The 27,653-nt window shown below is 41.7% G+C and overlaps 1 protein-coding gene across 1 annotated transcript in view; it reads right to left on the bottom strand.

Moving 5' to 3' along the window:
* The window catches only part of arvcfb (ARVCF delta catenin family member b), a 237,752-nt gene extending 210,908 nt beyond the window's left edge, over positions 1-26,844 (bottom strand). The window contains exon 1 of the mRNA XM_030059900.1: positions 26,518-26,844. The gene's annotated coding sequence lies outside the window, so the exon portion shown is untranslated. The remainder of the gene's footprint in view (positions 1-26,517) is intronic.
* Positions 26,845-27,653: the final 809 nt, after the last annotated feature.

Raw genomic sequence — 27,653 nt, 5'->3', positions numbered from 1 at the left:
AGAGTGTGGGAGCTGCAACCCACCGCAGTAAGAAGGACTACCTTTACCACTACACCCCTCATGAGATACCTGAATACTGTGAACCTTCCCAGGGAACATTAACATCAGAGGTAATATGGAGGACCCAAGATGCACTTCCTGACGCCTATGTTTTTATAAAACCTTGAGTTGTTTTTTGTGTGTTTGTTAGCCAGCATGGATGGACGGGGTCCAGCCATGGAGGCCAGAGCGAGGGACACATATGGCCACAGGGCCTCCAGAGAGCATAAAGGCCAGAGTCTCATCATGATGGGCTAAACGAGCACATGGAGCAAACCGTACTCAAACGGAATAGCATCTCCAAAGGCAATCCACAAGGAAATAAAACCCTACAATTACGACGAGAAAACAGCGAGCGCAGCAATTGTCTGGGACCTTGCATAGCTTTCCATTTTTCTCCGCTGTTTAAACTGTTTGTTGAAATTGCCTCGCTTGTATGTTGAAAGTGTTTTAACTGCTGTTTTGAATCTATATTCAATCAAGGTAAACAGTGCCCTTAATACTTCATGGCTTGCTGAGTGCATATTGATATACTTACAATAAATAGAGGGGCTCCACAGGCAGCAGGCATTATTGGTTTCCCTGTAATTCACATTGAAACAGCGACGGCCCATACATATATATATATATATAGGTCTACTTGTACATCCAGCCATGCCTCGTGTTTCTAAGGCCTCAATAGATTATTGCATTCATTGACAGAGTATTGACAGGAGCAAAAGCAATGTTTGACTGTATGTGTGCATGAGAAAGACAGGAAGAGAGAGAGAGAAAGAGAGAGAGAGTGAGAGAGAGAGAGAGAGAGAGAGAGAGAGAGAGAGGGCAAGAGAGAGATCTGGGCATTGAGAACAGTTCCCAGTCTGCTATAATTAGCTCTCTTTTCACTAAACCGATTAATCTGCAACTCTTTGACAGCAGCTCTCACTCACACACACACTGTCACATACAGTATAAACACAGAGTAATACTGTGTATGTGTGCACATGACCATTCGAGAGGACCCAAATCATTCAAACGTATACTTCACAGTATGCATTTAAAAGGAAAAAAATCCTCCCCAAAATGCTTAACAAAACATAGACTGCTGAAGTGCTATTGGCGATTGGATTTCTGAGTTAATTGCATTGTGTGGTGGTGTCTGTTTAGCCCCGCTGGCGGTAGCATGGAGCTCTATCAATGGCAATGTTGGTCAGTCTGTTTATCATTTAGGTCATGTGATCAGGGGCTTTCAATAGCAAAAAGTGGTCACGGACCGAGTGAGAGAAGCCCAGACTCACTGCTACCTGTAGTATTCCTGTAGTATTCCTATGGTACTTCCACATTAATTCAATAGCTTGCCATATTATGCTCCCCAACCAGCTAAGGATTTTCTTTCAGTAAAAGCGTGGCAGAGATAATATTTATATTTATACAGTAGTAATGTATTTTGATATGGTGGTCAAACCCAAGGGCAGATATTCCAATTCCTTTTGGGGGGACAAGATAAAGAAAAATTTCCCTTCAGCAATTCTTGAGGGGCACCAATGCAAATATGCATGGAGACACACACACACACACACACACACACACACACACACACACACACAGATAGCATGCAGGTAATTTACTGTAATAGTGAAGAAGCAACACCTAATACCTGAACTAAAGCTAATGTATGTTTGGCGAGCCAAACCCACGGACTACATTTGTAGAGACCCCGCTTCATGGTGCCAGTGAGAGGATTCACAGCTTACGGATGGACTGTTGGTAAACTCACTGTCAGAGTGGGAGGAGGGTTGAACTGTTTGAACTAGATTGGAAAGGGAACAGGATTTTGAACTGAATTCAAAGCGAGTTTGAAACCATAACTCAAACTGAACGTGAGCTGAATTTGAAAACAACTTGAATTTCAAATGAACTGAAGTATTTGTCAAGGTTATGATATTTGGTATATGGTGATAAGGGTTCACTTCTCTTTGATTTTGAACTGATGATATCGGTATTGATCTCTTACCTGTGAAAGGAGGGAAAAAGAGTTAAGTAAAGAAAACAAACCCAAATAGGGATAAGCTGTTAACTTAAGATAGGATAGTTAAGATACGTGTAGGTGCTGTCCTCAGACCTGTCTGCAGGCATGAATGTAACTCTGCTTCAATAAGGCCTGGAGGTGACATGTCCCAGCACAGTCGTGCAACATGAACATTTCTTGTAAATGTGGATCGTGCTAATGAAGCATTTCACTTACCTTGGACAGACAGACAAAACGCTCTGGTCAGTGAATTCAGAAGTCTTTAGTCTTCAGTAGTGTCCAAGAGCAGCAAAATACATTTGGGATACATTTGGCATGAGCTACAGTCAGTGAATGGAACTGCTGTGAAATTATTTATTTAATTTTTTAAAACTTTCTCTTTTAGTGAATATTGGTTTACTTAAGTGCATGGCAGCTCTGTCCCTGACATTTTTGAGGATAACATCAGTAATGTGAGCACTGAAGTACAAACAAACACCCTGTAGTGGTATTTGTTGGTCAGTGCAAGTGTAAAACATCCACCAAGTTTGCTCCATTAACTCCTCCCCTGTCATGAGAACAAGAGCTTCACCAGGAGTGTGACTGTGGATGGATCACACTGGCATGGAGCGGCAAATCCCACTACATGGGTAAGAACCCAGACTGCAACTTTAAGGGGAGTTGGGGTCCTGATGGCATATCTATGCTCAACCAGTCTTCAAAATTCACACTGTTTCTAAACCAGTATGTCGATCAGTGTGCCACCAGCATGACGCATAGAGACTGCTGTACTATCCAATAACAAGTAGAAATTACAGAAAACTATTCTGTGGCTGGCATAGAGCAGGGGTAGACAACCATGTACCATGGAGGGCTGAGAGTCTGTAGGTTTTCATTCCAACCAAAAACTCCAGCGGGTGATTTCACTGATTCTCTCGCCTTCAAGCAGAGAGGAGGAACTGATCAGTGATTTGGGCCCGTTTCCTACATTTCGTCAGATAGCCCACAACCACTTTGTTCTCTTATGCAGACCACCAGTGAGGCTGGTGGACTTGCTCATTAGTTTAGTCTTAGTAACTTTAGTTTAGTAACTATTAGTTTGGATGACTGGCCAAACACAGATGACAGTCACAACATGACATTTTGCTGAGATACTTGCAGCTGCAATAGAGTTTAACAGGAGAGAATAAGTTCAGTCATCTAAAATATCAACACTGAACACCGGGAGTTGGAGTCACACCCCCATCAAAGAGCTAGCGATGACAGAGCCTCTCTTTGGACTTGCAATGCTGCACCAACATTCAACAACCATACAGAGATAAATCCATTATGGAAGAGGCAGAGATACATATTCTCTATCTGCAGCAGCCTCAAAGGACCAGAATACAATGCAGCAAAAAACATGTTTTCAGTACGGGCGACAATGATCTCACTTTGCTTTTTTAATCATACTTTATTATCCTTAGAATGGAAATCTCCCTTGTGCAGACAGTTGATGCAGCTAATTCAATACCAACTCACTGCCACACTGCAATCACACCACGTGTGGTTAAAAAGGCGGTTATCGCTGTTGGTATATCGCTGTTTCTGCCACTGTTGCTGTTCAACCCGGGCAGTCATAAATCTCTGACCAGAGGGTAACAGTTATACACTGCTAGAGGTTATGAGTAGGGTCAGCAATTATTTTCTCTGCCTTGCTTTTAGGCCTAGTCTCTCACAGTATTTGGAGCCTAGACCCACAGAGTTTTGACCTTAAGCCAACCAGCTTCCAGAGCCCAGAGTTATTATTGCCCTCAGACAGTCCTCTGTGCCATACTCGGAGGGAAAAGGCCGTAGACGTTCAGTGTGACGGGTATACTAACACCGAAGGATTTCTGGGGACACAGCCAAGCTTTCCCAGCTTCCATTGTCAGTAAAGCTGAGGTGACTATCAAGAATAGTCGACAAATACTTGAAGCCATTTGACCCTCTTCCACTTCCCTATTGAGGCTCAGCTGTGGCACAGGATCAGCCTTCTCCCTGAGGTCAGTGAGGAGCTGCTTTGTCCCCCCCCCCCCTATATTCAGCAAAAGAGAATGTTCCTCACTCCACCAATGTAACCTCCCTACCTCAGCCTCAAAGTGAGCAGCACTTTTTGATCACTGTCATATCGTCAGCGAGCTTGACAGCCACGCGCTCGCTATCTGAGCCCCTCAGGTCATCGGTGAGAACAGAAAACAGTGCCAGAGAAGATGACTGTCCCCTGAAGGGCACATGTCGAAATTACCAGGACAGATGAGGTGGAGTCATTTACTTTAACGGACTTCTCCCTGTGGTGGAGAAGTCCATGATCCACCACCGATGTAACCTCATCCAGAGTAAAGGCCTTGAAGAACTTTCTTTTAGTACCCTCAATTTGATGGGGTCTGATCCTGGGGATGTGACCTCATCAACATCCTCCTCACCTCCTCCTCTGTGACAGTGATGTACTGATTCCCCTTCCGCATGTGCTGCTGCTGAACGTGGCTCCTCAGGCTCTCAGGCTCGGTCTTTGTTGTCAAAAGTGTCTTGCTTTTACTATTTTATGACTAGCACTTTTGCTCTCTCCACCTACACATAACCCAAAGCTGAATGCTTCAACACCCGTTCTCTTGAGGCTGAAAGAAGTATTTCTGGGAAAAGAAGAAAATCACCGACTGAAATGAAAGCAGATGAGGCAGTTTGACGGAAAGTGGGTACACCAGAAAAGTAAACACTTCTTTACAAAATAACTCCTGGAAAGCACTGATCAACACAAACTGCTGATATATAAGAGTGGATCCATGAACATTTTGGACATTCAGTTTTTGATTCCGCTGCCAGGCATTGGAAAACAAGAAATGACCCAAATGGACAAATGGATTTTGTTGAGGCTGTCAGCAAAGCAAAATCAACCAAAGTCGGCCCGATTTCTGTTTTTCATTTTGTGAAATTAGAAACGGAGAAGGACTTTCTTGATTTTGCATTTTCATCCAATGTACTTTTAGTAAAGTTTATTTTGCTTTGCCGACGGCCTACAGAAAACCCATTTCATCCGTTTGGGTCATTTCTCGTTTTCCACTGACCGGCAGCATAATCAAAAATCATACACTGTTGATCTGTGTATTGACAGTGTATGATTTTTGATTATGCTGCCGGGAGTGGAGAGAGTGGAGTTTTCTTTTAATTAGCTGGGAAATGACCCATGCAGCAGGTAATATGCACAAAAAAGACACACACTTTAAATCCAAAATATTCACACAAAAAGATCAACCATGTCAACTGTTTCCTGTGCAAATCTTTTCCAAAGTATGTTATTATGAATCCTGAAATAAAATCAATCACTGAGCCAATCAATTCAATTAATTCTGGTCTATTTCCCTAACTGGAAAGTAGTTCTCGTGAGGGATATGAGGGAGCAAGCTGGGACCCTCCTCTGCCTAGATAGGGACTCAGTGCTACGGTCACTGGGGAACATTAGGACTTCCAAACGAATGCAAATCAAATTAAACCCAAATTAGAATTGCACGCTTGCATTCTGATGCTGCGGATCTAAATACTGAGCTCCGTCACTGTAAAATTGTGTTTCTGCACTCCTCAAAGAACATCCCCCCTGAAGGGTATTTCTTTCCCTTTGCTCTGAAATATTTCCAAATCCTTTAAATGTGAAAAAATGACATGCTCAAAATAAAACCATTATGTTCCGTATGACTGTTGCCGATCCACTTTCTGTTGCCCCCCACTTCAGGCACACCTACATCTGCAGAGAGTGCAACAAATAGTAGATGAACCTTACACAACAACTGTCATATTCAAAAACACCAAATGACCACAGTCACAAACAGCAATAATAGGAAGGAAAAGGCGTTTGATTAACCAGAAACTTCTCTCCAGTGTCTTCTATTACTCTGCATCACTATCTGCTTTCCTCCTGTCTCTGAAAAAAAAAAAAAAAACTGGAGTCTGGAGTGTTTACTCCATTAGTTCAGTTGGTTTGGCCAAGTGAGAACAATGCTTTTCAACTCGGGTGGCAACAAATAACTGCACTGAGACGCCTGAAAATGCAGGTCTTTGTTGTTTAGCAAGAGAACTGTGGCACGGTTCATTAGGAGCGGGAGTATAATTTGAGCCAGCTACAGGAAACAAACATTCATGAGTGGAAGGAGACAGATGTTGACAGCTGATAACAAGCAGTCGCTCATTAAAATGAAGTCTGAACTGATGCTCATATTCAGCTCTTTCTTCATGTGTTCTTAAATGGTATGAACACCAGAGCAAGTAAGTTACAGGACAGAGTTCAAGAGAAGTTCATCATGCTACCCCTAACCTGGCGGGATGATACATTACCAAAACGCTGATCCACCAACTTGTGAATCCATGTGCCTTTAGTTTATAAGCCATTGTGAAGTCATACAAAAGCATCATCATCAGCGTATCCATGCTGTAGGTATGACGGCACCATCAACATCATTTGAATAAAGCAGAGCACCATGGGATTGTGAACATCTGGTAGCCTTGAGAGAATATATCTTACCCCCAGTCTTGATGATGATTGATTATATTACTCACAGTGTGATATACCACAAAGCTCACAGCAAACAGGGACACCACAGGAGCCAGTAATGCACTCAGATACATAGACATGATTGCTATTGACTTCAATAAGGTTCCTGTCATAACGGCAAATTACAATAAATGGGTCCATCATGTGAATCACACTCCCTATACTTCAGTCATGGCCTCCGGTGCACCCTGTATGCATTTGCCTGTGGGCTGAACTCAGTGGTTAAAGCCCAAACTGAACAGGCTATAAATTCAAATTTGACATATAAGCCAAAACATCAAACACACAACCCGTATATTCCCTTATATTCAGAAAAAAAAAAACAATTTACAGCACAGTGGCATTTTGGTACACTCGTCAGCAGATGACAAAAGGTATAACCAGGTAATAGGCCAGGCGGAAATGTTTAATCAATCCCTTTGCTAGGAGCAGATGGAAGTGAGCTTAGTGGCTGCTAATAAGAGCTAATGTATTTTTGCACTCAGTGTAATGGTGGCGGTGATGGCTCAGGCCAATGGGGCTGTGTGGTCTGAGGATTTACAAGACCAGACAACAAAAAGAAAGCAGCACAAGGTCAGGGGCTTCTGTAACCCCCCTAACACACAGGGTATGGAGTCAAGGAGAGTGCAGACAGACGGATGAAAGCTTCACCTCCACGTAATCTTCTTGAGAGAGAAATCCTCAGGACTACAAAGTACTGTGTCTGCCTGAAATATTTCTTGGCATGGTAACAGACCTCTCACACAGCATTCAGACCAAGTAAGATTTAAGATCTCCAATGAAACTAAAACTGATGAAATTCTTTTTAAAATCCTAACAACCTTCTAAGTAAAATATATACATACTTGAAATGAACACTCAGTGGTAACTAATATGGGTTTTTGAAAGTATTTATTGATATTTTTGGACTGAAGCTGTCAATAGCCAATATACATAATTTTTACCATTTCTAATTCAGCACAATGTTATCCTTATCAGCGTGTAAAACAGATTTTAGACCATCATGTGACACCGGTGCTCTCCATTAAAAGTCTGAGTAATGAAATTCTTTTGGAGTGAGTTGGGTGGATTCTTTAAGCGATTTAAAGCATCAAAAAGTGAAGAATCAAAGAGAGTTTCGAGCACATATCACAGTGTGTGGACTTTGGTGCGGAGTTTTAGATTGGGTTGGACACCTGTTATTGAAGATTTGAGATCGATGCATCCATGCATTTTCAAGGATGAAAAGATATCAAAAGACTTGACTTGAAGCCTCAAATGCTGGATTCTTGACATGAGAACATTTCCCTGGTTTATAGTGTATAATTTGCACTCTTTTTAAAGTTGTTTTGGTATTTATTTGACAGTTTGCAGTGACGAAAGAAAAGTGACGTGACAAAAGTCTCAGGCCTCGCAGGCACTCCAATTCATCTTCTATAAAAACAAAGAAAATGCCTGCATGTACCACATTCAACATGAGGGGCAGAGCAGGAACCCACCCACCCACCCAAAAAAAAAAAAAAATTACAATGATATCCCATCCTCGATGGAAGTATTATCCACAGAAGGGAGAAGATTTTAAAATCCACCACCTTAAATAGAGTCATCTGACTCTTAATCCATCACTTACATTCACAAGGAGTGCAAATGGTCTTGCATTCCTTGCAGGGCAAAGGGGCTGAGATTAAGGGAGCAGTAAGTGAAGAAAAATATCTCCATATTAGATGGTTTAGCAGCACCTGATCTAGCCTAACCAGTTCCATTGGCTTCAGTATTGGCAAGTCATTTATTCCTGATGTCGAGGCTCCCTGTAATACTATTAAATTAAAAATTAGAAGCCACAGAAGCCTTGCATGAGGACCAAAAGTGAAAATTACAAACACTTGTGGGAGTGACTGTATTAACTTAGTGGATGCTCACTGAGAATAATCAATCACCCATCCTCCAAATTCCCTCTGAACGTTACCAAGGTTACAGCAGCGCATGCACTGCTCAGATGCACTGCTTCAATATCCACCATGTGCCAATGAGGCTTTGCTCTGCATTTATGAAGGAGAAATTAGTTCCACAGCATGACCTAAACATCTTCTTCACTCACAAACAGATCTGAGTGCAAAATGTAGAGCAGTATATTACCTGCCAGACGTGCTAGATCTTATGTTACCAGTGGATATTACAACCATGGCGAAGTGCAGCAGTAATATATGAGGGTCCGGCTGCCACTGGTATTATACAGTAGGACTTAATTTTCATTTTCATGCTCCTACGAGAAGCCAGGGTTTATATTTGCAGGAGGGTGTGTGCCTGCATGTGGGAAAATCTGAACTGAGTGTCAGAGACGGGCAGCGCTGAAAGGGTTCAGACAAGGAGGGTGGACGGGAGACAGCAAGCAAGCAATAGAGAGAGAGAGAGAGATTGAGAGAGAAGGGCTATGTCTTTCCTTTAACAGGTCCTTGGATTTCCCTCGTACTACTACAAGGTCAAGCACAGGACATCCACGACCATTTAGCTGGCTGTGCGTCACTGAGGGCCATAGCAGTCATTAATTAGAAAACAGCTAATACGAGGTGGCAGGCGTTCCCCCGGGACTGGCCGTCATGTGCAATCCATCTTCGACTCTAGTGGATTTCACAGGTTCCACTACTTTATCCACATCCTGGCCAGATATCCTAAGCTGCACATGTCAGCGCAGCACAGGAATTTCAGATTGCCATTGCCATATTACAAGGAGTGTGATTTGTAATGTTTTTTTTGGTTAGGACCCAGCAACAAGAATATCCTGGGATCAAATCTCATTCTCCACGTTGTTGCCTGGGTTTCTACTGGGTGCTCTGGTCTTCTCCCTCAATCTACATGGAGGTCTCTAAATTGCACCTACAGTAGATATGAATGTGAGTGTCTGTCTATCTGTGCATGTTTTCCTGCTGAGATTGGCTCCACCCCCCACCACCCAGAGAAGTAACATGTGAATGAATACATGCCCCTCTAAGACACACAGGCATGTGCGCCTTGCCCAGAAAGGTCAGAGAGCAAGTCAGGCTTCAGTGTCTTGTTCAAGGGCATTGACAAACTGGCTGATGGTTGTTGTGGAGATCTTCCACACCTTACTCTGCCAGTTATTGGAGGGCATCTTTAACCACCAAGGCATACTACCGGACATCTTGAGCACAAGAGAGTGGCTGTGGCCTCCTCTAACACCATGGGTTAGCAGGCAGTGGAGCCTTTTATCTGCCTTTAATGAACAACACTGATAGGCTCAACAGTCACCATGGAGCCTTAAGAGGCCTCCATGTAGGTTGGCATGTTTAGGAACCCTCAAATGCCTGGTGGGACTCGACTGGGTTGGAAAACACAACGGATCAAAGATGCTAGGAGGAGCTAGAGGCAGAGAGGCATGTGGGATTCCTTGGGGGGCCACAGAGACTCGTTTAATCTCTCTATACCTCCCTGTCCTCAGCAGCTGTTGGAGATGGAGGGGTTTAAGACGCCATGGGCTGAGACCCATAAGAGCAGATTAGGATGGAGGGAGGAGGTGGATGAGGAGGAGGAGGTGGTGAGGGGGAGGAGGATGGGGGCGATTTTCCATCACAAATATGGAATGAAGCAAAGGCCTGGCTGCTACATTGCTGAAGAGCTGTCAGTCATTGCTCATGCAGAGAAATTGGCCTCTTGGTGGAGGCATGGGTCTGTAGCGTGGGCCATTTCTTGCGCAATGAGCTCTCCGACAACCTGCCACCTCTCGGCATGCTTTAGCAAATGCAACGCCTGACAAGATCTCATTTTAGTGTTTGCTTTGCTTTGCTCGCTATGCAAAGGAGCTGCTGAGAATATTCATATGCTGTCCAAAACAACTGGATGCAGATTTCAAACCCAGCGGGAACTGCTGAAAAGGCTACAGACAAGCAAGAAGATGGCATGGCATTTGGAATCTGTGTCAAACAGTGCACTCCAATGTCTGTTTTACTTGTGGTCAACCACACGATTTGTAACATATATCCTTTTACTTCAGTTGTGGCCAGTGTAGTACCACAGAGAGTGACAGGAAACATCAGATTAACATACAAGGCTACAAGAGGATGGAAGATTATTTGAGATTGTTTAAAGCTCTGACCATTCATGCTTGAGACATTTTTTCAGAAACATAGTCTAAAGGCTTATTTTGTATCTAAAAAACTTGTTTGAGCAATTGAATGCAGTCTAATTTCAGAGAATTAATTAAATCTACAGCAACTTGGCCTCCAGCACTAATCTTCTGCAGAGCAATGAAAGATGGACAAACAAAAAGCAGACAGCAGTGCTTCAACATAACAAAATCTCAGTGTCAAAATGTTTCTAATGAGTTGTTTACACCTTGTGTCGCCTGCTGCCTAATCCTGATGAAGAAGAAAAAAAGTTTTCACTGATCTTGACATTGGCTGAGCCCAAACCTTACAGTGCACTGATTTCACTCTTGTCTACCCCACCACCAAAGCTAGGATAAGGTAATTGGGGTCACATCACTTGTCATAGAGTTTAATTATTTTCTGATCCTCTTCCTGCATATTAAACAGCACCAGTCGAGAAACATCTAGTGGTTTAATAGCAAAGGGGTGAAGTGTGTGTTTGTGGAGGAAGTGGGGAAGATCCCAGTGTATGGGGTAGTATTATTCCAATTGAGCTGTGGAGCTGTTGAGTTAATGCAGTTCCTGACTTCACGCAGGGGTGCATTTTTATGAAAATCATGATTTTTCTCTTTATTTTAATCTCAGCACTTGGCAAGGTTTTGAAAAGGTCATGAATGAAGATTTCAGTTAAGATTAGCCCTTGGTAAGGAGACAGGACAAAGTAAAGAGCAGACAAAAGTTAGATAAAGCTTAATTCACTCTTTTGCCATACTTTTGAGAATTATTTCGTTGAAGAGAGTTTGACTTGAAAGAAAATCTGAACTTAAACGAAAAATCAAGGATTATACTTAAAAAAAATTTACTTAAGACATCTCATTTCCATCAAAAAATATTAGAAAGCTCCCAGTAGCTTAATTCAAGCACTGCAAGTAGTTTTGACTCACTCCAAAGAAATAATAGTTATCCTTACTTCCTTTAATATTAATTATCAACTCCTCTAGACAACTTTGCAAACCCTGGAAAGTGGTAGTTAATTTTCTGACAGCTTATTTGAAAACTAAACATTTCATTCATGTGGGAAAATGCAAAACAATTTCTTACAAAGCGAGTAAAAAGAAGGCTTTACCCTAAGTCATATTACAGGGAAATGAGGCAGCATCACAGTATATGAAATGGTGGTTTGATTTTTCTTTTTAAGTGTGATTAAGAAGGCTGGTTTTGCGGGAAAAAGTGAAGTGGCCTCATTGTAAAAGTCAAAACATTTTCACTCTGGCTAAGTCAAGCCCATCTTTGCTGTCAACCTTTAAATACATAGCTTACTGTAGCTTAATGAATGGAGTTGAATGAACTGAATGTTAATAGGCCTCTCACCTCATATAATCTAGATCATAACTTTTAGGTCTCGGCTGAATATGGGTCGTTTTTTTTCCCAAACCTAAAATAATTATTATGCTGTATCTATCTGCTTGCCAGAGAGAGTTTTATAGGGATGGTGAGACTTGTCAAAATTTGCTCAGATACCCCTCTTCACATAAATGCTGCACAGTCCCTAACAACAGCATATCCACCAGGCAATCCCAAAGGAATCTCAAAACACACAAACCCAGAGTGTGCAAGATCTCAGCCAAGGCCATAAAATGTGTGAAAGCCTTTTCCCCATTGTGTAAAGTATAATCTTTACAACTGTACATGAAGGCTGCGGTTACATTCATTCCAATGCAGCTTTTGTCATTGAGGCCAATATCTAGCCACAGGAAACACATATCAACCGTATTCAGGCAATGTGTGGACATACAATGATGTGACCCCATACACAAACAGAGTGCAAACGTCCACCAACAGGGGAAGAGGGGAAACTATTGCACTGCCCTAAACTGACTTTATATTGTGTCACTGTGTCTCCTTGTGATTTTGTTAGTAACAAGCTAGAAAAAATGCCCAAAAGCTACTGTGTGGTTGGACGCACTAAAAACTAGATCAAGAGTCCAAACAGGAATAAACAAGCCAAAAACAAGAGAAAAATGGATACTGGTAGTAACTGTGGGACCCTGACATTCAATATGTTTGTGCCTCAAGCATGTCACTAGTAAATCAAATATCCACTGGTCAATTTTAGCTAAGATGACATTAACTAATATAGCAGTAAATGTTTGTGTTGTGGTGGAATCTGGGTAAATTTAGTATATTCATAAATGATCTCACTTACACACTGTCTTGTTAGCTTGTAGTATTAACATGGCTAACTCACCTAATGTTATCAAAAGGACACTGACTGTCGCTCCATTGTGGCCAGACACTTGAGGCTACTGGAAGTGAATGTGCACTTTAAACAGGCTACATAATTTCAATTAAAGCTTCCTCTGTTTCACCTAGTGTGAGACCAACAATATTGAGCTCTTCTAAACACATTTTCCTTTCTAGTGTTTTCCCCTCTATTGGGCGTGGCTTTTTAAGTATGACGCATTGTGTTCTGTCTCCAGCTATCTTTTCTTTAGACGCATGTTTTAAAAAACATGTTGAAATGGCAAGTGTAACTTTAGCCTGTGAGTAAAGCACGAATAAATCCAAGGGTGACACACACCCTGATTTATCACCACGCTGAGGTCAGATACCATAGAAAGTAGGAGCTGGGTGTCAAGAGCTTGGGCATGAGGCAATGCTTATAAACAAATTAATGACAAAATACAGATACATACTATCCATTAATAAAGCCTGTTAGATTATTCAGCAGAATGTCATGGTCACCACAGTAAAAACTCTGGGCTATCTGGTGCCCAGTGGGGCCAGATGATGGGTTTGGCCTCTACTACATTACACCAGTAATACCAAGGGATCAGTTACCATTCAATCCCATCCGCCCTTCCACCCATCCCTCTCACTCTCTCATTCCTGCAGAGGCTGCCTGCACTCCCCCTTCATTTATTCAATGTACTGCCATTTATGGTGCCACCATCTGTTTGTTGTGGCTCGGTGAAGAAAAGGGGGATGGGATGGTGGTGAGGGTGTTTGTGACAGAGTGACACACTGTATTGATATCAGCACTCAGAGGATGAGTAAGCTGGCACTGGTGAATGAATCTTATTACTGAGAATAGATGTTTTCCAGACAGCGCAGGAACACACAGTGTTGCTGCGATATAACAGCACTAAATGAAACTAATATTTTGGTCTAGCTGGAGCTTCCAGTTACTTTCTGGGACTAAATTCCATCAAAAAAAAAAAAAAAAAAAAAAAAAAAAGAGAGAGAGAGACAATGAGCCATGATGTAATGGGGAATGAACCCCAAAACTCTATTGAGTTAGCATATATATATATATATATATATATAGATAGATAGATAGATATAGATATAGATATAGATATGTAGATATGTAGATATATATGTAGATAGATAGATAGATAGATAGACAGACAGACAGACAGACACATACATACATACATACATACATACATATATGTATTCCTATAATATTCCTATGGTACTTCAACATTAATTCAATAGCTTACCATATTATGCTCCCCAACCAGCTTTCTTTCAGTAAAAGCATGGCAGAGATACTATTTATATTTATACAGTTAGGTCCATAAGTATTTGGACAGTAACAGACAGTAACAGTGACAGAATATTCATAATTTTGCTTGTACACCACCACAGTGGATTTGAAATGGAGTAATCAATACATGATTGAAGTGCAGAATTTCAGCTTTAATTTAAGGGGTAACTGACTAGAATTTATATGACTGGCCATGACTGGAGTACACCTCAATGGAAACTGAACCCTAAACCTTGGCACTTTTATTTTTATTTATCTACCAACTAAAATATAGGAGCTCTTTCTCATACTCTGGACTTCAGCAAAACCACAGTTAAATCAATAAATGGCCTTTCATTGCAAAAGTAGTGGAGGGGATTTCCTTTGCAGTTCATCTTAGATGCTTCATGAAAATGCCACTGTCACTTTGACCTCAGATTTGACACGGCTATCTTAACACAGATCTACGAGTATGCAAGGCCATGGACCTCAGAAAAAAGTGCTGATAATACAGTGTATGTTAGACTATCATGTCAATATATATTATGGTTCATTCATGTTAAATATAGTCAAACCTTACAGCCATTTTGCACACCATTAGTGGGACGTGGGAGTGAGATGATGGCACTAACTCTGTTCGATAACCACTGAGCCTGCTGACTGCCTCTCTCATCTTTATTAGTGAACCTTTCTCCCCAGAGGGGATGCTTCCACCTCCACTCACAACACACACCCCAACAAGCGCTCAGAATGATGAAATCAATCCAAGCTGCCTTGACGCCAAGTGTTGCTTCTTCCAGACTCTGTTCCCCTCCGCTCCCTCGGGACTTTGCGGGAGCTGAGGCCTCCTGCTGGGTTTGTGAGTGAACAAACATCACCCATCCAACTGCACCCTCCCACCCAGCCACCTTCCCTCCACCAGCCACCCCGCAGGCTTGCAGCACAATCAAACCATTCCGTTGAAATGGAGAAGAGGACATCTCTTTCCTTGCAGGAGCACCTCAGTTGCTGCAGCTCTGGTGGCTGATTTCCACGCAGGGATGTGGGAGCCGTGCGTTTAGCCGTGCAGATTGATCCACATCATTCCATGCCATGGTGATGCCTGGAGCTTCCCATGATGCTCTGTGGTTGTGTTGCTGCAGGCTTACTCTAGCGAGCTTGCTGAAGACCAGAGGCGAAGCAGGCGCAATGCCTGAGCACACACAGAGCCACACAAAGTAGGAGTTCGGCCAAAGCCTGCTTGAATGTTAATTAATTTGCAATGGAAAAATGGTGACACAGACTAAGGGGATTATTGTATTTCCCGCAGGTATAATGATGACAAACAAGTTAGCACAGATACCACAGCCGGAGAGAGGACATGTGAATTAAATGAATCTATTCAATACATTTGTCAAAGTAGGGCACAAAAAAAGCTTAGCCAAGCTTTTCCTGCTGGAGAATTATCAGCCATTCAATTTGGGCTAATTATGTGGTTTCTAATGCTTAGTAAGCACCAATTGTCCTATAGTCTCACATAGTCTAACTTGTCTGCTTGGCAAATATTTTTGTCTTACTTTGTGTATATGCATGCGTGTGTGTAGTATGCATGTTGGTGCAGTACATCTGGTTTCATGGCTGAAGGAGCCTCATATACACTGCAGCACTGCCCTCTATGCTGCATAGCTCTGCAGTAGCCAGAATTGATTTCATCACAGCCTCAACACTGGATGGCAAGGAGATCCTGGTTTGCAGTGGGTTGCCGGATAAACAGCAGAGACAGCTCTGCACGAGAACTCTGCACCTCAAATAAGAGGGACAGACAGATAAAGGGAAGACTTTATTAGGGAGCCAGCCTCAGAAATATCAACTTTAGATAGGTTCCCCACTGAGCTGTCACAAGTTTGAATCAAGTCTCCTACAATGGCCAAAATTCCCTGTCTCCGGAGCACATAACATAGCATGCTCTGGTAATTTCTCCTGTTCCTGGAAGAATACTCTGCTGTAGGAGGCAGGAAAGACAGCTTGCACCCACCATCATTCAGTCCCAGCTGGTCAAAGCTCCTGGCTTTCACCCTCCACAGAGGACCTCTGCAGCCTGAGCCCGGCACATCAAAAACCCTCCCACACATAAAGCCCGGCATTGATGAAAACGCTGGCATCTCCTCTGCCACATTCATGTTCTGACAGTGTCCCTTTATATTTGCTGCCAACTCTTAAGTAGGGGAGAAAAACATTTTCCTGTCTTTATTTGACAGCCTCTTCATGAGGCCATCTCGCATGACCTCCACATAAATCAGCTGTCACTTCGCAGCTCGGCCGGGGCACTACACATGGAACCGGACACGAAGGATATATATATCATATATATGTGTGTGGGCAGGAGTTCAAATACCACTTATCACTGGACATCCTCCATTTATCAAAGGAAGGATAAAATACAGGGTTTTTGTTCATAATGTCATTAAAGCATATGAAAGGAAAAATCCAACTGCAGGCACACTGATATAAACTTTCAATCTGTGATTTTCATTGTGTTTTTCAGTGAGTTTTTTTCCCCAACATTTTTATTATTTCCAAAAATGTTTTTCAACTACCCCCAGACAATGGGCCTGAACTTAATTTCTCTAAGTATCTCTAAGCATCTTTAAGGCCAAATCAGCAAATACTGACAGCAGTGCCGAGCGTCTCACTAAATAAAGCGAATCCATTACTCATTATTAAGTTCAAAAACTAATATTACTGTTTAATTTAGTACTCCCTGAGTACAGTAATTCATTACACTACTTGTGATATTAATTTTTCATTACGCCCTAAATATCAGTTACTGCGTCCTCTTTTACTGTTAATTACTCACATCTCATGTGAACAATCAGGAAAACCAAATAGCTCAGCACAGCAGGCAGCCAAACAGCAATATAGTCAGAGGCAGGATCTCAGTATCTAAATCTCCGATGAGTTTTACACACATCTGCATACATTTGCACTCTTTAGTATTTTTTCTCTCTCTAACCTAAAACTATTGCTAGTTGTTTCTCTGTGTGTCCTTTCAAGTCCAACTTCAAGAGTTGCAGGATTCCCATGCTGTCTGCAGGCTGTGTGCCTGTGCTCTGTTTACAGCTGACAACAATGTTCTTGTCATCTTGTAGCTCAATGAAATCAAAGCAGTGGGAATACTTCCACCTGGAGAAAGTCAACTTGTCACCTGTTTCTCATCTAAACTAGCTTGCAGTGAGAGGATGGCAACCAATTATGGTGAAAATAAATCAGGAGTAAATATGGGGATCTTGTTTGGGATGATTCAGATTCAATCAGATATTTAGAGTCGATGCTAACAAAAGTAATTACTTTTTTTATTATAACTGCAATATTACAGAAATTGAAACAGTAATTTTACACTGCTCATTACTGGAAAAAGTGATTATTACTGTAACACTTTACTGATTAGCTGCCCAGAGCCGATGGCTAATAGTATTGATTTGTACTCAGTCATAAAAATGGAATTTTAAATCCAAGCCAGAAAGGATAACACATTCCAGTTATTAACACTGGCCAGCCAGAGAACTTGTATATTGATGTATTTTTGTCAAAAATGTTCTTTCATGGTTGTGCAAATACACAAGAAGATGAAACCCTCAATAATTGTTTGACTCATTGTTAGGTTTTCTGACAAGTACTCAAAACACATTATGCAGCATATTCTCTCTCTGGCACTTCTGCTCTGCCAGTGTCTGTGATGAACAGCGGGAGAAAACATAGTCATGAGTTCACTAATTAAAAGTGCCTTTTGGAACCTATTCATCTCCTGGTAATAGTATCTATACACTGTAGTGGAAAGGCCTCTTTGGATTAATGAGGGAAAGAGTGGAAGAGAGGGGGATTCTGAGAGGGAGGTAATTGGCTCTGATGGAGGAACGGACCAACGACGAGCCGCCAGAGATTTGACCTCAGATTTGACACGACTAAAATGCCATATGGCCAACCTGTTCCGCTAGACTGCCTCCAACATGGGAGTTTTCTCGATTCGCTTATTCCTCTAAACATCTTAACTTGATTTTTTTTTTTTTTTTTTTTTTTGCCCATGTAGATATCCTTTTCAGTGAAGCAGAGATCAAGCTGCACTCTCCAGAGGGCTGGGCCTCTACTAAGCAGACAGGTTCAATAGGACAGGGTTTTCCCACAGAGCATCTCACTACAGGCGCCGCAGAGAAACGCTAAAGTGTGGTAAAAATCTCATCAAGTTCCCTCCGCCTTGCTCTGTCGAGCTATTACCCAGTAAAACAAACAAATTACAGCTACTGTTAAGGTGCCTCATTCCCCCTTGAACCATCTAATGATGTGCCAACTTCATTTCACACTTTCAAGCTGCAGTGCAATCGTCAAATAGGAACAATGCCACAAATTATGGCCGAGAAAGGCTGCAAGCGAATCAGCATTGTGAACTCAAAACAACTGCAATTCCAACTAAAGCATTATACAAGCATAGCACATGCCTCAACAAGACATGTATTTATTTCATTTGGATCTTTGATGCATGGACGAACAGTGGCCTAGATGGTAGAGAAGTAACAGCAGAGCGTTCCTCCATAGGCCAACACAACCACAAGGACAGTTTACTGCAACCTGACACGTACAACCAAAGCCTCCAGTGAGGGAATCAGTGAGGAAAAACTCCATAATCATGCAGAGAAACTAGCACAGACATGGGAATCCTGGAGTTGGTTTTGTGAAGGTGGGGAAAATGTGGGCTTTTTCACATTCCATGTTCAGCTTCAGTGTCTGGACCGGGTTGATCCATGCTCCTGTGTTTACCCTGCTCAGGACAGCCCCAGTGATTACAATTAAGCAGCTCTTATCCCTGGACATAATCAAGGCAGGCCAGAGCCTAGCGGGCGGGGTTAATCCTCCTGTAGCACAGAGACCCAGGCTGGGAGCAGAGGGGGGGTTGCATGGAGGACATGGGACAGTCAGGCAGACAGATAAACAGACATACCAGGTTCTATATGACAACTGTTACGTCTCAAGTGGCAATCGTGGAATAACACGGTTACTACACCATGCCATTTCTGTGAGAGCATTCTACCTGGCTACATAGGACTGTGTGTGTGTGTGTGTGTGTATGTGTGAGTGGGGGCTTTGGATAGGGACAATAAAGGTGTACAGCTATTTCAATCCACAAAGGTCACAGGGGGCGTGTTTAATATCAATTCAGGCAGTTTGGCAGCTGCTGGGTTCATTTTGGGTTAAGTCCTCATGCAGGAAGGTTGGAAGAGCGCAACAGCTAGAGTGCAAAAAAACTGACTGTGCTATGGGTTTTTAGCCATTGTCCCCGTGACATCAGCAAGGACAAATGGGATCAGCTAGAAATTGGTGGTGCCGTCCTCCTTGCTAAGAGAGCGGGGGGCATTCAGGAATATTCAGGACAGGAATTCAATCAAAGTGCTCTACATTAATGCAGAGCCTTGCACCATGACACGGGGAGGGGGTAAGAATGGGGAGTGGATTATCAGCCAGTCAGCATGTTACAGAGTACAGGCCCACTGATATTCTAATAACAATACCACCCAGGTTCCCAACAATTGAGTAGGGAAATGATGCTAGGAAAATCTGATTTAAAACCAATTTTGACACAGGCGTCATCTTGTGTCTGGCAGCGGAGTGCTGCCTGCAGTAATCCTGACATCTGAGGACGAGCCGTCAGACAGAGGGATGACGACGTCCACTGAGAATTTGAATCATCAGAGTAGCAAATGGCTGTTGTCTGACAAAAAAAAAAAAATGAAAAAACATCTCCAATGGCATCTGAAAAACCAAAGTTTGGAGAGGAATGAAGAGTATTGGTGGGTGTGTCATTAATAGCCATGTAAACTCACTGGCTCGACACATAAATAAGCATGTGACCTTTTCATTCAAATATGTAAGGGAGATACAAAATTCTAGCAAAATCAAATATCACAATATCTGTGACTAAATACTTTCTATGATACTGTAAGGATGACTATCAGTGCTTTGATATGATGCTTACACATAAGAAATTTTTGATACAAGGTCATTAGTAATGGCAGGTAGAGGCAAATAATAAAATGCAGAATAAGAAGAATAGAAAATTGAGAAAATTGCATATTTTTGCTGTAATGCAGTTTTTAAAACCAGAAAAAGGCAATATTCATGCCATATCACAATATTACAAGATCTTGAATTCCAGATGATATCTTGTCTCATATCACAATATCAACATTTAACACTGAGATATTGTCAAGCCTTAAGCTATAGGATGTGGTTTTTAAGCAAAAATAGGAAGACAGCAAAAGAGGAGCAAAGTGCACGATGGAGTTGAGAAGAGCAAAGCTACTACCCATAAATATATAACTACATAGGCTATATGCCTACTGTACTGAACAACCTATTTTTTTTTTTTTTAGGAAAATTCAGAGAAATGTATGAGGATTGTCCTCCCTGTCCTCAGTGAACCATCCTCCCCTGGCCACTTGACAGAAAAGGACAAAGCGGGGTTGTAAACTGTTTCTACACTCTCGATGTCTGCAGACCGTCCAATAAATTGCCTCGTCAACACGTTTTCCTGGAACAACAAATCATTTTTAAAACCCTCTTATAAAAACAACCAAACACGGCTCACACACGATTTCATCTAAATCCCTCCAACAACCCCTACCCATATTGTTCTTTGCTACCATTTACAAAAAATTCTAAATTTAAGCCCTTGACAGAGGCGATTGGTATGGTCCTAACACAGCTCCGCAGTCCTGCTGCGTTGGCCCGGCCCAGACAAAGATGTGAGTTATATCCTTTTGCAGGAGGGGTGATGCAGGACAGGTGCCAAGTCAACAGAGATGTGCCAGGCATGGATGTCCGAGGGCCTGGGTGGGTGGGTGGTGGTGGGGGTTGGAGGTGCATATCAATTGGATGGGGAGGGTGGAGGCAGAGCTCTGCAGGTGTCAGTCCCACAAAGGACTATTCACTCTGGCTCTGGCCTGGCTCTCCCTGACCACTCACTATCACAGACAGCTTCAGTCAGCTCACTACAGCCACACAACACCCCTCGTCCATGATCCACCCCAGCTCTGGATCTGAATCAGTTCAGTTCTCACACGCTGGCAGAGTGTCACTCGATATTTGTTGCATGTTAAAGACATATCAGCTATTATAGCTCTGCTGGTAAATAACAAGTTGTGCCTCCATGTTGTGCAATTCTGCATTGTGAACCCTTTATGCATTATGCACTGCAGTGTATTAGGCATATCATTTCCACTCTAATTGAACTGACAAATGTTTAATATCATTTATATATAATACCACTGTTGTTCTACAATTTCCATGCACACTTAGGGATGAAATGCTACACTGAGCTTGAAACAATAGTTAGGTAAGTATAAATCTAATATGATTAGTATAACATTTGCTCCCAGTGTACAGCATAGCTATTATATTTACTTTGATTCACACACTGTAATTTCAAAGGGTAATTCCATCTCTATTGTTATTGAAATTCGATATGTTTAAAAAAATGAGGGATGAGGTCAAAACTTATTACACCAAAACGTGACCGATGGGATTTAAACTTTTAAGTCTAAATTTGAATGCTAGAACAGCAGTGTGGTGCAGCTCAAATGAAACGTGCAGTTCTCCAGATATGAATGACATGAGCTTTCTATGCTGTCTGTCATGATAATGTGTGGAAATTAGTTGCAAAGACTTAAAAATGGGGTTCTACAGGAGACAGCCGCTGCATACGGGCAAAAATAAGGACTTCATTCATTTTTTTCAGAATTTTTGATTGGTGAGATGAAACAAAATCTTCTGTGCATTGATAAATGTAATATCATGTTAATCCCTGCTGCACTGAAACTCCAACTAGCAAAATTTTTGCTGTTACTCATTATTGCTGGCCCTTATTCCCTGTTCCCCAATGTGCACCAGCCAAAGAGCGAGACGCTTCCAAGCTCACTAATTTACGACAAAAATGTATTCCATCCAAACTGTATAATTCACACACCATTGCTAAATCTTACAGTGGCCATGTTTTCCACATGGAGGGCAGAGACCTGACATAATATACAAGGGTACTTAATAAGGATCAGCACCTGACAGCTGAAGCTGAGAGATTTAACATTCCCCTATTGCTATTGTTCTGGTAACATAACAGGGTGATTAAACTAGAAGGCAAGGTCAAATACCAAAAGGCTTCGCTGAAACTGCAGGTAGAAAAAACATGAAATTAGAGGAACACCATGCAGCGCCTGCAAGGATATTTCACTGTCCTACACAGTATATCCACTCCACATTTCTGCTCCTAACTTACACTGATAAAGTAGCCCCTGGAATAGACGCTGGTCTCTCATGTATCAAATATCAGCCAGGCGGTGTTGTTCACCACCTATGCAATGCCGGCTCCTCCTTGGCTGTAACTACTAAGAAACTGCAAAACCTGCGATAAAATGACATTTAATTTTCAATTTTTATGTATTTATTTATTTATTTTAATTTGTTCAAAAATGCCGTTTGTAGATTAATTTCAGTTAAAGGCAGTATGGCACCCCAGAGTTTGCCTGCATTAACCTCTGAGTCAGTGGTTTCATCATCATACGGCTTTATTCAAAACCACGCACCACCTAGATAGCTTCTCAGTATTTTCCCCTGTGATACACTGAAATGCTGCAACCAGTGGAAAAAATAAATTAATTTGAAAAAAGTATGTATATATGTTTATGTACACACACACACACACACACACACACACACACACACCTTTGTTTTTCCATATTGTGCATATATACACACAGCATGAAAAAACATGTTTTTTCTAACTTTAAAGCTACTTCATGGGAAATTTCAAGGAAAACTGGAGTTCAAGGGGTTAGACAGGTGTATCCCAGCATGGTCTAAATATTGTTTCATTTGCTTTTCCATCCTCACAGTCACAATGCTAAAAATCAATGTGAGTTATTGAGTCCTTGGAAACATTTGGCATGAAAATAGTCAAATTTAAAAATACTGAATAAAAACACACAATCTCTAGCAACAACTGCAACACAGAAATAGTGGCATCAGCCCTCAGTCATGTGTTGGTCAACCTTGCTGAGCACCACCTGTGAAAAACTTCAGACGTTTGCACTGCTCACATTAAGCAGCCTTCTTCCCTGAAGTTTCTTTGGTGGTATGAACACTGAACAATACAGCACATATGGGGGTGGGGGGGTTGTCACACATTTAAAGATTCTTCACTCGGATTTGCTCACGAGGGATCTCAATATCCTGCTGTCTCACGAGAAATAAATGTGAAACGTGACTTGTTTTTCACCTGCAAAAATGAATCTTGAAAGGGAAAAGAAGCTTTCAGCTCTTACTGTGTTTGCAATCATTTCCTCCTCTGTTCTGCAGAGCTGCAAACTATAAAGCCATTATGATGTTGTGTTGTTTTGTAGCTTCCACTGCGTCTGCCTGGCTCTCTTGCAAGCTCTCCCTGGGTATTGCCGCTCACTGTTCTCCTAACCCATCTTTACATATCTTATGCTACAAAAGTGGCTCAAAGACTAGGTCAGACTGCGTCTCTAACCCACTCAAAATTAACAAGCTTTTGGTGACGGCTGCTCAAACTGATTTAGTTCCAACATGGAGATTTTATCTTCATCTCAAAACCCTGTCTGGGGCGGTGATATAGGGCCTTAAGTTGTGTTGCGCACGCCCGGCTTTAGTCAGAGCACAGGGCCAGTCAAGGACAACAGGTTTGGACTCTGTGTCTTGGTCAAGGGCATGTTCAATGAGGCTAATACACAGAACTAAACACCACTGACAACTGCTCTGTCTGCCACCACAAACAATGTTAGTCTGTTTCAGTGACCTTGAAACAAGTGCTTCATTATTCCAGGTGAAGGTGCTGTCAAATGTGATATTGTGATGACTGGTTAATAGAGAATTCAATTCTGGTTGATATGTTGATTGTGTTTTTAGTACCATTAGAGCCATAACTTTATATCTTATGAGTCTGAAGTAAACAATAATTGATTTATTAGAGTAAAACATGATGGTACCATTGCTAGTTACTTCCTGCTGACATGAAACAAAGACAGAATTTGACAGTGACGTGCATCTACATTCAAAACCAAAATTGCCAATATGCTGCAGGGCTGCCAGGGAGGAGCACTGCGTCCTCTTCTAGCATCACTGTTCCTCATAAATTAGTGCATTAGTGCATGCATGGCTCTCGAGATCAAAGCTGTCCTGGGTATTGTCAGGTTCATAAAAAAATGACATTTTAACGTCAAAGACAAGAGGCTGGACAAGCGTTGGCTCCAAAGACTCAAAACAAAATATATTTTAGGGACAAATGCCTCAGCTTCTCAGGTTTCAGGAGATTATGTATACCTGTACACCTCATATATGCAGTGCAGCATTCCCATTTCTATCTGGGTATACCCACTTGCCTAATCATAGTAAGATATAATATACATAACATCAACCTCTTCGGTGAACATTACACTTTAGATTCTGCAAGGAAACTTGATTCAGTCTGCATAGTGCAGAAAGAAGGAAAGAAAGAAAGAAAGCGAGATGGTGAATGAGAAGCATCAGTGTATTCTGGCAAAGCCTGGCATGAGTGAAAATTCATTTGGAAGTAGAAAAATGACATCCAGGCAAAATCTGTGAAAGTAGCTTGCTAAGCATGACCTTTTTACTAACCAGCTGAATAGCTACTGTAAGACTCCTCTTCACACTCTCCACCTCATGTCTCATGCAAGTCATTCCGAGTAAACAATCTATCATGGCTCATTGTTATTCACAGGTGAGCATGTATCATATCCTCCGCAGCCAGGCATTTTGAGTGTCACAGCTTTGCCAGTGTTGTCACTTAAACGATCACAAAATGCTAAGAGGAATCATTTCTCTAAGTCTGTCATATTAGCAAACATGGTGCATTCAGTAAATAGCCTGGTAATCATGGATCTTATAGACAAGCTGCTTCCAAAGACAGGTCTACTTAATAAAGACAAAATTCTCATATTCCAAAAATATTAAAGCAGAGCCAGCACGCTGCACTCAATTACCTGAGTGCATTCCATCCATCTACTAAAATGTAGATGTCATCAGAGCATCATCTTAAAATGAAGTGCATAAATGTGCATAAATATAGATGTCAAAGCATCATCTGAAAATGAAGTGCATAAATGATGAGATGGGCTGTGGAATCAATACAGTATTAATATTAATATTGTATAACTCAGTTTTATGGATTTCTTTTTCTTTCTTTTTTTTTTTTTTGCACAGCCACAGACTCCCCGGTTGAGTGCTTCATTATGTAAATTTCCGTTTGGTTTTGAGAGATGCAACCACCTTCTCTACAACCTCAGCTACCTGACTCGTGCCTGTCTTTGTTTACATCTCCTCTTTTCTGATTGGTGGAGAATTAAAAAGGAAAATCAGGGGATATGGCACCTGGATTCTCAGTCATCATCAGTACAGTTTATGAAAAGAAGGTGTGCCCCTAATAAAAATATAGATTTTTTTTTTTTTTTTTTTTTTTTTTTTTTTTTTTTTACATTCAGAGCAGGCTATTCAAGCAATCGCATCAATACAAATGAACTGGAGCTGGCATCTGGATGTCGTTTGGATGAGCTGAGCATGAAAAAGCTGACCAAGAGCGGTCACAGGCTGCGGGAAACTCCCATCAAGGCGGACTGAGCGTTTGCAAATCGCCGCTTTGAACCATCAAATAGTCCCTAAGACATGAAAACAAGAGTATATCCCAGCACCATAGCCCACAACTCGCAGCCGCCCCCTTCTCCACATAAGGCAGTCGGAGTAGAGGAACCGGAAGACTCTCCATGGTAACTTACTCACAAACAGGAGGGGCAAAACAATGGACTAGTAAGGCTGACATGATTGACAGGTCGGTGCGGCTCACGCTCGCTGCCTTCCACCGCATCCATTAATGACAGCGGTTTACAAAGCAGCACGCAAATAACACACACGCACTTTGTTGTATCGCCATATCTGCTGTGTTAAATCAATCCCCGGTGCGTGAAATTACAATAGGTTGCTCTTGTACACTGAAACTGCGGTTATTTTGCAAATGCGTGACAGAATACAACACGCTGCCTGTGCTATAATAACCCTTATGCCTTGATATGAGCTTACATCTGAACAAGCCTTTGCATTTCCAATATAAAATTCAGAGGAGACGTAAATATTGTCAAACCCTCCTCCCCCCCTGAGTTGTAATGGCATAAGCTAAAACTTGGCGATGCATGATAATCACCAGATGGATTTGTTCGAGACTACAATGAGCCACACACACACACATGCATACATATACATTCACCTCAGTTCATCCCGTTCATCCTCGGTCCTGCAAGCGGCTTCTCGTTGTGATGTAGTCCGAGCCTCAGTTGAGAATAACGATATTCTGCAGGCAAGTTGGCTACTGTGCGGCTACTATGACAAGCTTCCACATCTGAAATTGTTGTTGTTGGCTGGTTGGTGCTCGCTCGTCCCCTTGGTCCATGCACCGCTTGTGACACGAGAGGAGCTGGGAAACTTGGAAAGTTCAGCTCAACGCGGCAGCTGCGCTTATTAATGACTAATTAGTGACACCGAGCTTGTGTTGTGTGAAGGAGCCGGGCAGCCTTTATCCCTCTCATCCACAACACTGCTGGATGCTGTCGCTCACAGCCACTGTCTCCGCCCCATCACCACTCGCACTGTATTGGAGGAGATACCAGATTTGGGATTATTCAGTGATTTCGCTGTAGAATTATTAGTGTAGTAAATTACTACAAGTATGCATTTACATTATTCCCATTTGGTGATTGGCGGGCTTTCTTTTATGAAGTGCCCTTAATCTTAAATCGTTCACACTTGAACAAAAACACAACACTAGGAGTTCCTCTTTCTTTAACACGAATCTGCTCTTGTTTATGTTTTAATTTTTTTCATCAATTCAAATTTTCTATGACTTCAGCAACTCTATTGTTAAAAAAGTGTCACAATAAAATATATGGTAAGCCGTGGTAGTGGCAAGTTAACACAAATACAATAATGATTTCCGGTTACGTTTTCCAAAATAAAACAACAACAAATGACAACTATACAGAACATGTCACTACGACAAGCAGGATGCCTCTTGACTTGAAGATATCAGTACAAAGTTAAGTCAATAGTTATGTTTTGCCATTTTTTTTACGAATAATGATTTGACATTTATGAGGTTGTAAGCAAGTTGTGTGGTTTGTGTTGTGTATTTAAATAATCAGCTGGTGTTTATTGTTTATCCTTGAAGTAGTTGCCTTTCTATGAGGCTCATTTAACCTGGAAATATATTTCCGGCTTATATAATTTTTAAATCTTTTATGGCTATATTTATATCTATTTTTAAGCACAGAAACGGTCTTGAGCGTGTTCAAGTTCAGTTTCAAACTGTATTATCAGCTTTTATTTTGAAGGCAAAATCGATTAACT

This window comes from Myripristis murdjan, chromosome 9, assembly GCF_902150065.1.
Source record: "Myripristis murdjan chromosome 9, fMyrMur1.1, whole genome shotgun sequence".
In the NCBI taxonomy this organism is placed as follows: domain Eukaryota; kingdom Metazoa; phylum Chordata; class Actinopteri; order Holocentriformes; family Holocentridae; genus Myripristis; species Myripristis murdjan.
This window is presented reverse-complemented; position numbering and strand designations above follow the sequence as displayed.